This window comes from Rhinolophus ferrumequinum, chromosome 5 (genome assembly GCF_004115265.2).
Source record: "Rhinolophus ferrumequinum isolate MPI-CBG mRhiFer1 chromosome 5, mRhiFer1_v1.p, whole genome shotgun sequence".
NCBI classification, from domain to species: domain Eukaryota; kingdom Metazoa; phylum Chordata; class Mammalia; order Chiroptera; family Rhinolophidae; genus Rhinolophus; species Rhinolophus ferrumequinum.
The window spans coordinates 26591810-26603794 of record NC_046288.1 but is presented as its reverse complement, the minus strand read 5'-3'; positions in this window follow the sequence as shown (position 1 = coordinate 26603794).

The following is an 11985-nucleotide window of genomic DNA, read 5'->3' as shown; positions in this document are numbered from 1 at the left end:
CCTGGCATTTTAGCTGGTGCCTGTCGGGCCCTTGCCTCAGCACCATGCTGTCCCGTGGTGTCAGTGTTACTGGTCACATAGCGTCATAGCCTCACAGGACGAGGACAGCACCCTGCTCATTAGCCCTCCTGGCAGGCTTCTGTCGGGAGCCAAAGCAAGTATTGCCTCCCTCCCTCCCTCCCTGGAGAGATACACACTCCATTAGTTTTTCATTTGCTAGAAGCATCATTTTTAAAATATTTTCTCTTCCCTTTTATCTCAGGGGAATATCAATCTGTACAGATTTATTATTAATTCCCTAGTAACATGCTTAGCTGCTCAAAATTTTTTTACTGTTGCTTCTAAAAGAAGGCCTTGCTTGTTCTTGAAATTTCAGGGACTTCGATCACTCTGGGATGAAATATCACCTTGAGAGACAATATAAGGAAAGTAGAGGAAAAAGTAACTCCCTCCACCTTCCACCCCACTTGTCTATTCTCTGGAGCAAGCAACAACTAATTATTGGAAGCTTTTTATTTTTTTTCTCCCATTAGGCTGATTTTATGCTGTTTTTCCACAGTCCTCTCCTTCTAAGGAATATCAAACTTATACGTAAACCTTAAAATGGTATTTCCAGAGGAAACGAATCCTCAGGCAGAAAGTTCTCTCTCCTCCTCCCTCACCAAATTTCTTTTCAAGTCTCGAAATCTAATTTTTAAAATGATTAATCTTATCATTAGGATACCTTTCATATATGAATGCAGCAAAGAACAGTGTTTTTTTTATTTATTGGGGTGACAATTGTTAGTAAAATTACATAGATTTCAGGTGTACAATTCTGTATCACATCATCTATAAATCCCATTGTGTGTTCCCCACCCGGAGTCAGTTCTCCTTCCATCACCATATATTTGATCCCCTTTACCCTCATCTCCCACCCCCCACCCCCCTTACCCTCTGGTAACCACTAAACTATTGTCTGTGTCTATGAGTTTTTGTTTCTCATTTGTTTGTCTTGTTCTTTTGTTGTTTTTAGTTTATATACCACATATCAGTGAAATTATACGGTTCTCTGCTTTTTCTGTCTGACTTATATTGCTTAGCGTTATACTCTCAAGATCCATCCATGTTGTCACAAATGTTCCTATATCATCTTTTCTTACCGCCGAATAGTATTCCATTGTGTATATACACCACAACTTCTTTATCCATTCATCTATCAAAGGATATTTTGGTTGTTTCCATGTCTTGTTTACTGTAAACGAAGCTGCAATGAACATTGGAGCACATGTGTCTTTACGTATAAATGTTTTCAGATTTTTTGGGTAGATACCCAGGAGAGGGATTGCTGGGTCATATGGTAATTCTATTCGTAATTTTTTTGAGGAACCTCCACACTGCCTTCCATAACGGCTGCACCAGTCTGCATTCCCACCAACAGTGTACGAGGGTTCCTTTTTCTCCACAGCCTCTCCAACACTTGTTACTATTTGTCTTGTTGATGATAGCCATTCTAACTGGGGTGAGGTGATATCTCATTGTGGTTTTTATTTGCATTTCTCTACTGATTAGTAATGCTGAGCATTTTTTCATGTCTGTTTGCCATTTGTATATCCTCTTTGGAGAAATGTCTCTTCAGGTCCTTTGTCCATTTTTCAATTGGGTTGTTTGTTCTTTTATTGTTGAGTTGCATGAGTTTCTTGTATAGTTTGGATATTAGCCCCTTATCGGAGGCACTGTTTGCAAAAATCTTCTCCCATTCAGTTGGTTGCCTCTTTATTTTGTTGATGGTTTCTTTTGCTATGCAGAAGCTTTTAAGCTTCATATAGTCCCATTCGTTTATTTTAGCTTTTACTTCCCTTGCCTTTGGAGTCAAATTCATAAAATGCTCTTTGAACCCAAGGTCCATAAGTTTAGTACCTATGTTTTCTTCTATGCAGTTTATTGTGTCAGGTCTTATGCTTAAGTCTTTGATCCATTTTGAATTAATTTTCATACATGGTGAAAAATAGCAGTCCAGTTTCATTCTTTTGCACGTGGCTTTCCAATTCTCCCAGCACCATTTATTGAAGAGGCTGTCTTTTCTCCATTGTATGTTTTTTGCTTCTTTGTCAAAAATTATCTGTCCATATTTATGTGGTTTTATTTCTGGATTCTCAGTTCTATTCCATTGGTCTGTGTGTCTGTTTTTCTGCCAATACCATGCTGTTTTGATTATTGTTACCCTGTAGTACAAGCTAAAGTCAGGGAGTGTGATACCTTCAGTATTGTTCTTTTTTCTTAATATTGCTTTGGCTATTCGGGGTCTTTTGTAATTCCAAACAAATCTGATGATTTTTGGTTTTATTTCTTTAAAAAATGCCATTGGGATTTTGATGGGGATTTCATTAAATCTGTATATTGCTTTGGGTAACATGGCCATTTTAACTATCTTGATTCTTCCAATCCATGAGCATGGAATGTCTTTCCATTTCTTTGTGTCTTCTTCAATTTCTTTTAAAAATGTGTTATAGTTTTCAGCATATAGGTCTTTCACATCCTTGGTTAAGTTTATTCCTAGGTATTTTATTCTTTTTGCTGCAATTGCAAAAGGAATTGTTTTTTGTGTTCCTTTTACTGAGATTTCGTTGTTAGTGTATAGGAATGCAATGGACTTTTGTACGTTGATTTTGTAGCCAGCAACTTTACTGTATTTATTGATTGTTTCTAATAGCCTGTTGGGATTGAGGTAATTAGGTGTTCTATTTGCTTCTTGGATACGAGGATCCAGTTCTTTCCACAAGTTTGGGAAGTTCTCATCGACAATTTGTTTGAATATATTCTTTGTTCCCTTCTTTCTTTCTTCTCCTTCTGGTATGCCCATTATTCTTATATTGATCTTTCTGATGGAGTCAGAAAGTTCTTGTAGAGTTCTTTCATTTCTTTTAAGTCTCAAGTCGCTTTCTTCTTCCGTCCATGTCATTTCCAGATTTCTATCTTCGATGTCACTGATTCTTTCCTCCATCTGGTCAACTCTACTACCTAAGCTGTCTGTTTCATTCTTAATTTCTTCTATTGAGTTCTTAATCTTCAGAAATTCTATTTGTTTCTTTTTTAATATTTCAATCTCTTTCGTAAAGTGCTCATGTTGTTATTTGATTGTGTTTCTGATTTCATTAAACTGCCTTTCTGTGTTTTCTTGCATCTCGTTGAGTTTTTTCAGAACTGCAATCTTGAATTCTCTGTCATTTAAGTCACATATTTCCATATCTTTAAGTTCCTTTTCTGGATACTTTTCAATTTCTCTCTGAGCTGTCTTGTTGCCTTGGTTATTCATGGCAATTACTGATTTATTATTTCTCTTCCTAGACATCTACAGGAGTGGCTTCTGTAACAGTTTGATAGGAAGAGGTCTTTCTTTTGCTTTCCAGTACTTGTTGGTAGAATGTTTTATTTTCTCTCCGACTGCAGCCTTTTTTTCTCTCTCACATGGTAGTGCTATGTTTTCTCTGCACTATTCCAGCATCTCACCCAATGGGGGATTCCCTGGGAGATGGGCTTCTCCTCTGTTAATAGTTTGCCTGGGTCACAGGGTGCAGTGTCTGTGTGGGTATGCGGAGAGCTTTTGAAGTTCCAAAGCTCTTCCTGCACCAGATTCAGAGCCCATATGTTTCAGCAGTTCTGTTTACTCCTGCTGGGATCCACCCAGATAGGTGGGGGCAGGGGCAAGGTGAGTTGTGAGAGGTGGCCCAGAGCAATGGCTGTGACCACCACCACAACCGGTCCTGCTTCCACAGCTCCCTCCCCTTTGCCAGAACTAGTTGGGCTGCGAATCTGTGTCTGTGGTCCACAGTTCTCAGACTGCAAATATTCTGTTCTTTTGATCTGACACTGCTACTGTTCTGCTTTTATCACCGGGCAGGCCCACCTGCCCGGTATCAGGTGGTGCAAGCTCTGGGAGGGTAGGGAGGGGGCGGCTAGTCTCAGTGCCTAAGGCTTCCATTCTCTGCTCGGCAGTGAGGGCTTAAACCACCGTTTTCTGCCTTCTTCCCTCAGTCTTTGCTCCGAGGTATCTGCTGTGAGCTTTGGGTTCAGCCGTGTTATATGCTGTCCACTCAGCCCTGTGGGCCATAAATGGAGCCTAGTAGTCCGAGTTCTTCCCTCTCACGCAGCTGCGGTAGTTCCGGGATACAGCGAGCTTAGAGCACTAAGCTAGGTCTGCGTCCTGCGCCCGCGAGGCTCCGTCTCCGCACTTCTCCCTTCCCTCCTCCCTGCTCACGTGATTCTCCCACCTTTAGGTGAATTCAGTAGTGGGCCTCTTTGTCTTGCCTGTCTGCTGTGCAGGGAGTCCTTTGTGGAGTTATTGTTGTTTGATTAGTTGTAAATTCCAGGGGAGCTTTACAGAGGCTCACCTCACTCTGCCATTTTGATGACGTCAAAAGGATATTTTTTATTATTTTTAACTATTGAGAATTTTAAAATAAGAATTCAAGAGAGTTAACTTCTATAAACACTCACTTATTTAACAAATATTGATCACTCATTTATTTGACAAATATTGATGAGAGGTGCACTGTGTATCAGTGGTGAGCTGCTACTGGGGAACCGACCTCTTCCCCCATGGAGCTTATAGTCTAGTGGGAGACATGAACATTAAGTAAATAAACACACCGATAAATTTATAAAGCTATATAATTATAATTATCTTATCCATTAAGTAAATTGTCTGAAGTTGGTGAGATGCAAGCATGAAAGTTTTGTTTTTCTCCAGTTAGTGCCTTCCTTTATACTTGTTGATTCTCCCTTTCCCCTTCTTAATGACTTTTAAGAGGAATTTCAATACTTTCCAGTCACTTTAGGGTACAAAAAATTCCAGTCCAGACTAATTTGGAAGTTCTAGTCTCTTGTCTAATTCACTGTTTCCATCTTCCAGCCCTGGCCTGACCTCTGGTGGGACATGCACTGGGGAGGAGGGTATGGTCTGCTTTCCCATTTTTTATTCCTGACAGCCTTTAAATTTTTGGCCCCATACGTGGTATGTGGGGATGGGAGAGCACTGAGGGTGGGCAGGAAGATTTACAGAAAAAGAGTAAAGAAGTTTTTAAAAAATATTTTAATTAAAAATATAGTGAACATACAATATTATATTAGTTTCAAGTATACAGCACAGTTATTCAACACTTACATACCTAAAGAAGTGGCCACCATGATAAATCTAGCGACCATCTCATGTCATACCACACTATCACAATATTATTAATTATATTCCCCATGCTGTACATTACATCCCCATGACTTATTTGTTTTGTTATGTAGAAATTTGGACCTCTTATTCCCCTTTATGTTTTCTTCCCTTTAAAAATATTTTCAATTGCTGTTAACATTCAATATTATTTTATATTAATTTCAGGTGTACAGGATAGTGTTTAGACGTTTACATAATTTAAGAAATGGTCCCCCTGACTAATCTATTACCCACCTGGCACTATGCATAGTTATTACAATATTATTGACTATTCTCTATGCTTTACTTTATATCCCCATGACTATTGTGTAACTACCAATTTGTATTTCTCAATTCCTTCACATTTTCATCCTGCCTCTCAATCCCCCTTCCATCTATCACCCTGATAAATCTAGTATCCATCTAACACCATACATAGTTATTACAATATTATTGACTATATTCCTTATGCTATACCCTACATCCCCATGACTGCTTTTTAACAACCAATTTGTACTTCTTAATTCCTTCTCCTTTTTCACCCATCCCTTCATCCCACTCCCATTTGGTAACAATCAAAACGTTCTCTGTATCACTGAGTTTGTTTCTATTATGTTTGTTTGTTTATTTTGTTCCTTAAATTCCATAGATAAGTGAAATCACATTGCATCTGTCTTTCTGTGTCTGACTTACTCCACTCAGTATAATACCCTCCAGGTCCATCCATGCCACCACAGATGACAAGAACCCATTTCCTTCCATGGCTGAGCAATATTCTATTGTATACATGTACCACCTCCTCTTCATCTATTCATCCATCTGTGGACATACAGGCTGCCTCCGCATCTTGGCCATTGTAGACAATGCTGCAATGAACATATGGATTCAGATGTCCCCTTGAAGTAGCATTTTGGGGATTATGCAGGTAAATACCCAAAAATGGGATTACTGGGTTCTTCTTTATCTCTTGTTATAGCCTCTGTTTTATAGTCTGCTTTGTCTGGTATAAGTATTGCTACCCCAGATTTTTTTATTTTTCCCCTTTTTTATAAAATATCTTTTTCTATCCCTTTACTTTTAGTCTGTGAGAATGTTTCAATCTGAAGTGAGTCTCTTCTAGGCAGCATATGTAAGAATTTTGTTTTCATATTGGAATATTTAATCTTCATTGAAAGTAATTGTTCCTAGGTATGTAGTTATTGCCAATTTTATTCATGTTTTTTATCTTTTTTTTCCCTCCATCTTAAAGAAGTCCCTCTAATATTCATTGTAATACTGGTTTGGTGGTGATGAACTCCTTCAGCTTTTTTCTTGTCTGAGAAGCTGTTTATCTGTCCTTTGATTTTAAATAATAGCCTTACTGGGTAAAGTACTCTTGCTTGTATGTCCTTTCTTTTCATCACTTTGAATATTTCATGCCAATCCCTCTTGCCTGCAAAGTTTCTGTTGAGAAACCCACTGGCAATCGTATGGGAACTCCCTTATAAGTAACTAGTTGTGTTTCTCTTGCTGCTTTTAGGATTCTCTCTTAGTCTTTAACTTTGGCATTTTAATTATAATGGGTCTTGGTGTAGACATTTTGGGGTTCATCTTGTTTGGGACTCTGCGCTTCCTAGGCTTGTATGCCTATTTCCTTTGCCAGGTTAGGAAAGTTTTCAGTCATTATCTATTCAAGTAGGTTCTCAATCCTTTGCTTTCTCTCTTCTCATTCTGGTACATTTATGATGCATTTATGAGTGAAAGAAAATGAAGAAGATCTAAATACATTGAAAGACATTTTATATTCTTGGATCGGAAAACTTAATAATTTTTAGATGGCATTAATCTTAAAGTTGAGCTGCAGATTCAACATAATAGTTACCAAAATTGAAGCTCATATTCAACATAATATGTATCAAAATCTAAGCTTGTCAAAATTGACAAGCTGATCTTAAAGTTCATAAGGTAATTCAAGGGACTCAGAATAGCCAAAACTGTCTTGGAAAAGAACACATTTGGAAGATTCACATTTCCTAATTTCCAAACTTACTACAGAGCTACAGTCATGAAGGCAGTATGGTGTTGTCATAAGAACAGACATATGGTTCAATGAAATGGAATTGAGAATCCAGAAATAAACTCATATGTGTTTACATACAATGTTCTGCTTTAGATGTGTGTCATATGGGAGTCTGGAAACTGTAATAAATGTAATTGTATTAATGTAATAAAAGGTACAAACTTCCAGTTATAAGAGGAATAAGTTTTGGGAATCTAATGTACAGCATGATTATAGTCAACAATACTATAATTATATGCCTGAAATTTGCTAAGAGACTAGCTCTAAGTGTACTCAACAGTGATGGATGTGAGGTGATAGATGTGTTAATTAATTTTATTGTGGTCACCATTTTGAAGTATATCTGTATATCAAATTAGAAAAGTAATAAAGTATTGATACATGCTACACCATGGACGAACCCAGAAAACACTGTGCTAAGTGAGAGAAGGTAGTCACAAAAGACCATGTGCTATGTTACTTCATTTGTATAATAAAGTGTCTAGAATAGGTAAATCTGTAGAGACAGAAAGTAGATTAGTATTTTCCAGGGGCTGGGGGTAAGGGAGAATGGGAAGTGACTGCTAGCAGTATGGCATTTCTTTTAGGAAGAATGAAAATCTAAAATTAGATGGGGTGATGGTTGCACAATCCTGTGCGTTCCCTAAAATACATGAACTGTACATTTAAATGGGTGAAATGGATTGAAAAAATATAGCTGATAAAATGTATTAAAGGGAAGGCCAGTATGCTGGAGCCAGAGGAAGTGGAGAAATTAATTTGTAGGAGCTGGTGTCTACATAGAAGGTAGAAAATGAATTGGAAACACTTTCCTCTTTCTTTTCTAATTATTTGTTTGTTTGTTTGTTTATTTGATGGGGGAAAATTTGAAAGTCATTTTCAGGAGTCTTAGAAATCATTTATTGCCATCTCATCAGTTGTTCAATAAACAAATTCTTGGAGATTAAGAGCATGGACTTTTGAATGAAATGGACTTGGGTCCAAGCCTTGTTCCTGTTACATGCAAGTTTTGTGATTTCATGAATGTTACCTGACTTTTCTAATAATACAAACGTCTCCTTAGAATATATCAGGTGCTAATATTCTGCTAATTATTTCACCGTTTTAATCTTTTTATATAATTTTATCTTTAATGACAACCTTCCGAGGCAGTTACATATGTTATCACCAATGAGAAACTTGAAGTACAGAGAGAATAAATAACCTGCTTAACATGACATAGCTAGTAAGTGGTGGAGCCATGATTTAAACTGAGACAGTCTGAATCTAGCACTTGAAACATGGTTATTTCACAATACTGTCTCTTTTCTTACCAGGAAAAAGTACTTATAGCACAGAGCTATGAGAATTAAATGAAAGGCAATATACATAAAATGTGTGATATTGGAAACTTTTGCCTAAAGTTTTAAAAATTATTTTTCATGTTGGCTGCTTTTAAATATGGAGCTACACTTATCTCATCACTACAGTTAAATTGCTTAAATGCCTTGGCTTGTCCTATGATGATGTCATCATTATTTAGTGTTCTAATAGCAATTTGCTACTTATAAAAACATTTGTGGCATTTTATAATTATTAACACATAATATATGGAACCTGTAATATTTTTTCCTTTGAAAGTTAGTTGTTGTAACTTTATGTAAATCCAGCATTAATCATTTTAAAGCTTCAAAGACAAATGCAAGAAAATATTCTTCTAGATGTATTATTCAAAGCAATTAAAAATTAGCAAGGTTTTGTTTCATGTATATACATTTTGTGGATATGTCATAAGTAGATACCCATATGTTATGTGTGTGTTTATTAAATACATATCTGCCAGTATACTGGGAAGTTTAGTGTGTTTTCTCTCTCTCTCTCTCATTCCTTTGCCAGAACTTGGAAAATTGTATTTCCTATCTCATGTTAAACTACAAAATCAACACATATATAAAAATCATAGCAGAGATAGGCAAAGTCAACATAATTCAAAATGAATCCCAAGTCTTCTAAAATTGACAGCAGTCTAATGGAATGAGCACATGTAACTAACATAGAATCAGTTCATCATAAGGGAAAATAGATAGGCCATGAATGTATAGAAGGGAGATATCCATGTACAAGGGCTGATAATTCTCATCTAAGCATTAACCAGAGGAAAAGGCTTGGGGCACACATAGTAACCTCCAACTCTTGTGGAAACAAATACGACAGACAATCCAGTTTGATGCCACTCATCCATTGAAGCAGCTAATATCTTGTTCATAGTTTGTTCTTCTAGGTAGGTCTTCCAATGGAAGGAGAATATAATAGTACTCTGGGGTGAATAGCAGTTTTGTTTTATAATATAAATTAATGAATGAGCATTCTGACTCCTTGAGTCCCATTCCTGGGAGATGCCTCTCTCTGTTTCCCTTTGGAAACAACCCCTAGCATTTCCTGGCTGAGAATGCTCTGGAGGCCAGAGAAAGCGTCCGGCAGATAGATACACAGGAGCATGAGGTAGGATGTGTGGGAATAGCTACCAAAGTTGCAGGTGGTAACAGGGAAGGGCGGATGGGGACGTGAAGGCACCGATAATGTATGTCACAATTTCCTTGAAATAGGAACTCGAGTTCAGTCAGATGTTTTTATGTGAAGCTTGTTATCAAAGGGGCTATGCCAATGTTCAAGATATTATAAGATGGATGGAGCTGGGAGCAAATCCAGGCCATCTATGTGGAACCCGCCACTGTATTCCCTAACTGAGATAAATCACCTTTGGTCTGTTTCAAGCTTTCACTGAAATAGTTTCAGGCTTCCTCCTAGTGGGTTTTAAATAAAGGCTGGGATGGGTGCATTCATGTCATGATCTTCAACTAAATTTCAGACTTTACTCAGATTAAGCATAAGCCATCATAATTGCAATTTGCGGGCAAATATTAATATTACATCTCAACACTCCGATACTATCTTTATCGTTTGGGTTTCTCGTCAATGTCAGATTTTGTATAAGATACACTCCCCTTCCCTATCTCCTAAGTCTTTTTAACAAATTTATGTTATGAGAGTTATAACAAATGGAAGAGGAGAATTACTGTAAATCATGGAATTTGGGGATTGCTGAAGAGCATAAAAAATCACAAACATCGAATGTTCAGTTGCTGAAAGGTTTACTGCAGTATTTTTGTCTGTGTTGGTTCAATGCTGGCCACTACTGTGGGCTTATGATAGAGTTTGCTGATTTTTAACATTAGCTATTCTAGGCATTCTATTTTATGATGTATAGTCTATGTTTGGCTTTATTTATAAGGTAAGAAGTAGAAATAAAATGTTAAAGTAATTTTGACCTGTCTTATGTGATATGAATTATCCCTTTGATTTTAGCTTTAAAGAAGAAACTTGTAAGGCTTTTTTTATCTTTATTGACTTGTTGATTTATTTCAGGAATTAGAATCTGACTTTGCTTAATATCTTGTCAACATAGGACGACATCCTTTTTTTCATAAAAGGTGACAAACAGAAATGTGTTTTGATTAGCACCTGTCCTCCAGGTCACCCCCACACAAAAACTTTTCTAGGTAGAGCCCACTACTCTTTGTTTAATCAAACTGGATATCATGTTTGTACTTCAAGTTGAAAAAAATTAATACTGAAATCTCTGTCTGAGTTTTATATATAAAACAGTTGCCTGTGAAATATGCATAGACATTTGGAATTAGTAACATTGAGTAAAATATATATATGTTTTAAAAAAAATACATGGATCATTTCCTGTCTTTTCCTGTGGTTAAGGGAGACTAGGAGAACAGTGGTCTCCTACAGCTGCCACTATTGTCCCACATTTCTCTTTTATTGCCCATCAAACATGTATAGATTTAATGACCTGGAGAGGGATCAGTGAAATTCTTCACAGCGCTGCATGTTTATTAATGAGCCTCCTGTTCATTGTGATGCGTTGGTGTCAGGATTATGCCAGTGGTATTGCAGGAGGCAATTAAGGGTTTCTTTATTCTTGATAAAAAGGAAATTAGCCACTGATCAGCAACGCAGAGCAACTCAACATCCTGGCAGGTGCATGGGGAAGGAGGAAAGCAAGGGCTACAAAGAGGTTAGAAGATGGGGAAAAGTTTGATGAGTTTGCCCTGCTGTAGGACATGACAAAGAGGAACAACAGAAGGGTCTGTGAAAGAGGAAAGAATGGGAAATAACATAAGCAAAGAAGAATTTAAAGATGGATAGGAATGGAGGTCTTTGTAATGGCTCTCAGTTTCCTTTGGCAAGGAGAACATTCAGTTAGTTCAATTAAATGTATTTCAATTCCATTCAAGAAGAGCTGCTTGATCAACTATTTCTATGAGTCTATGGAGGGTCTTTGGTAGAGGGTGGGTGGGGGGGAATATAAGAATAATTAAGATCTAACCTTTCCCTCAAATACAAAACAACAAAACAACATTAAAAACCCTTCAAACCCCCAAAGCCCCCAAATCCAAAAACTTAGGAAGAGTTTATCAGGGGTTGGGGAGGGAGGCCCATCATCTGATTCAGGCATTTGACAAGCATTCACTGAGAGCTCATTCCATGTGACTGTAGCACTATTTCCTTCACTACATAATCACCCTTGTTATGGGCTGAATTGTGTCTCTTCCAAATTCATATGTTGGTGTTCTAACCCCCAGTGTATCAGAATGTGACTGTATTTGGAGATACATCTTTAAAGAAGTAACTAAGGCTAAATGAGGTCATTATCCAGTATCCTTATCCAATAAGACTGATGTCCTTATGA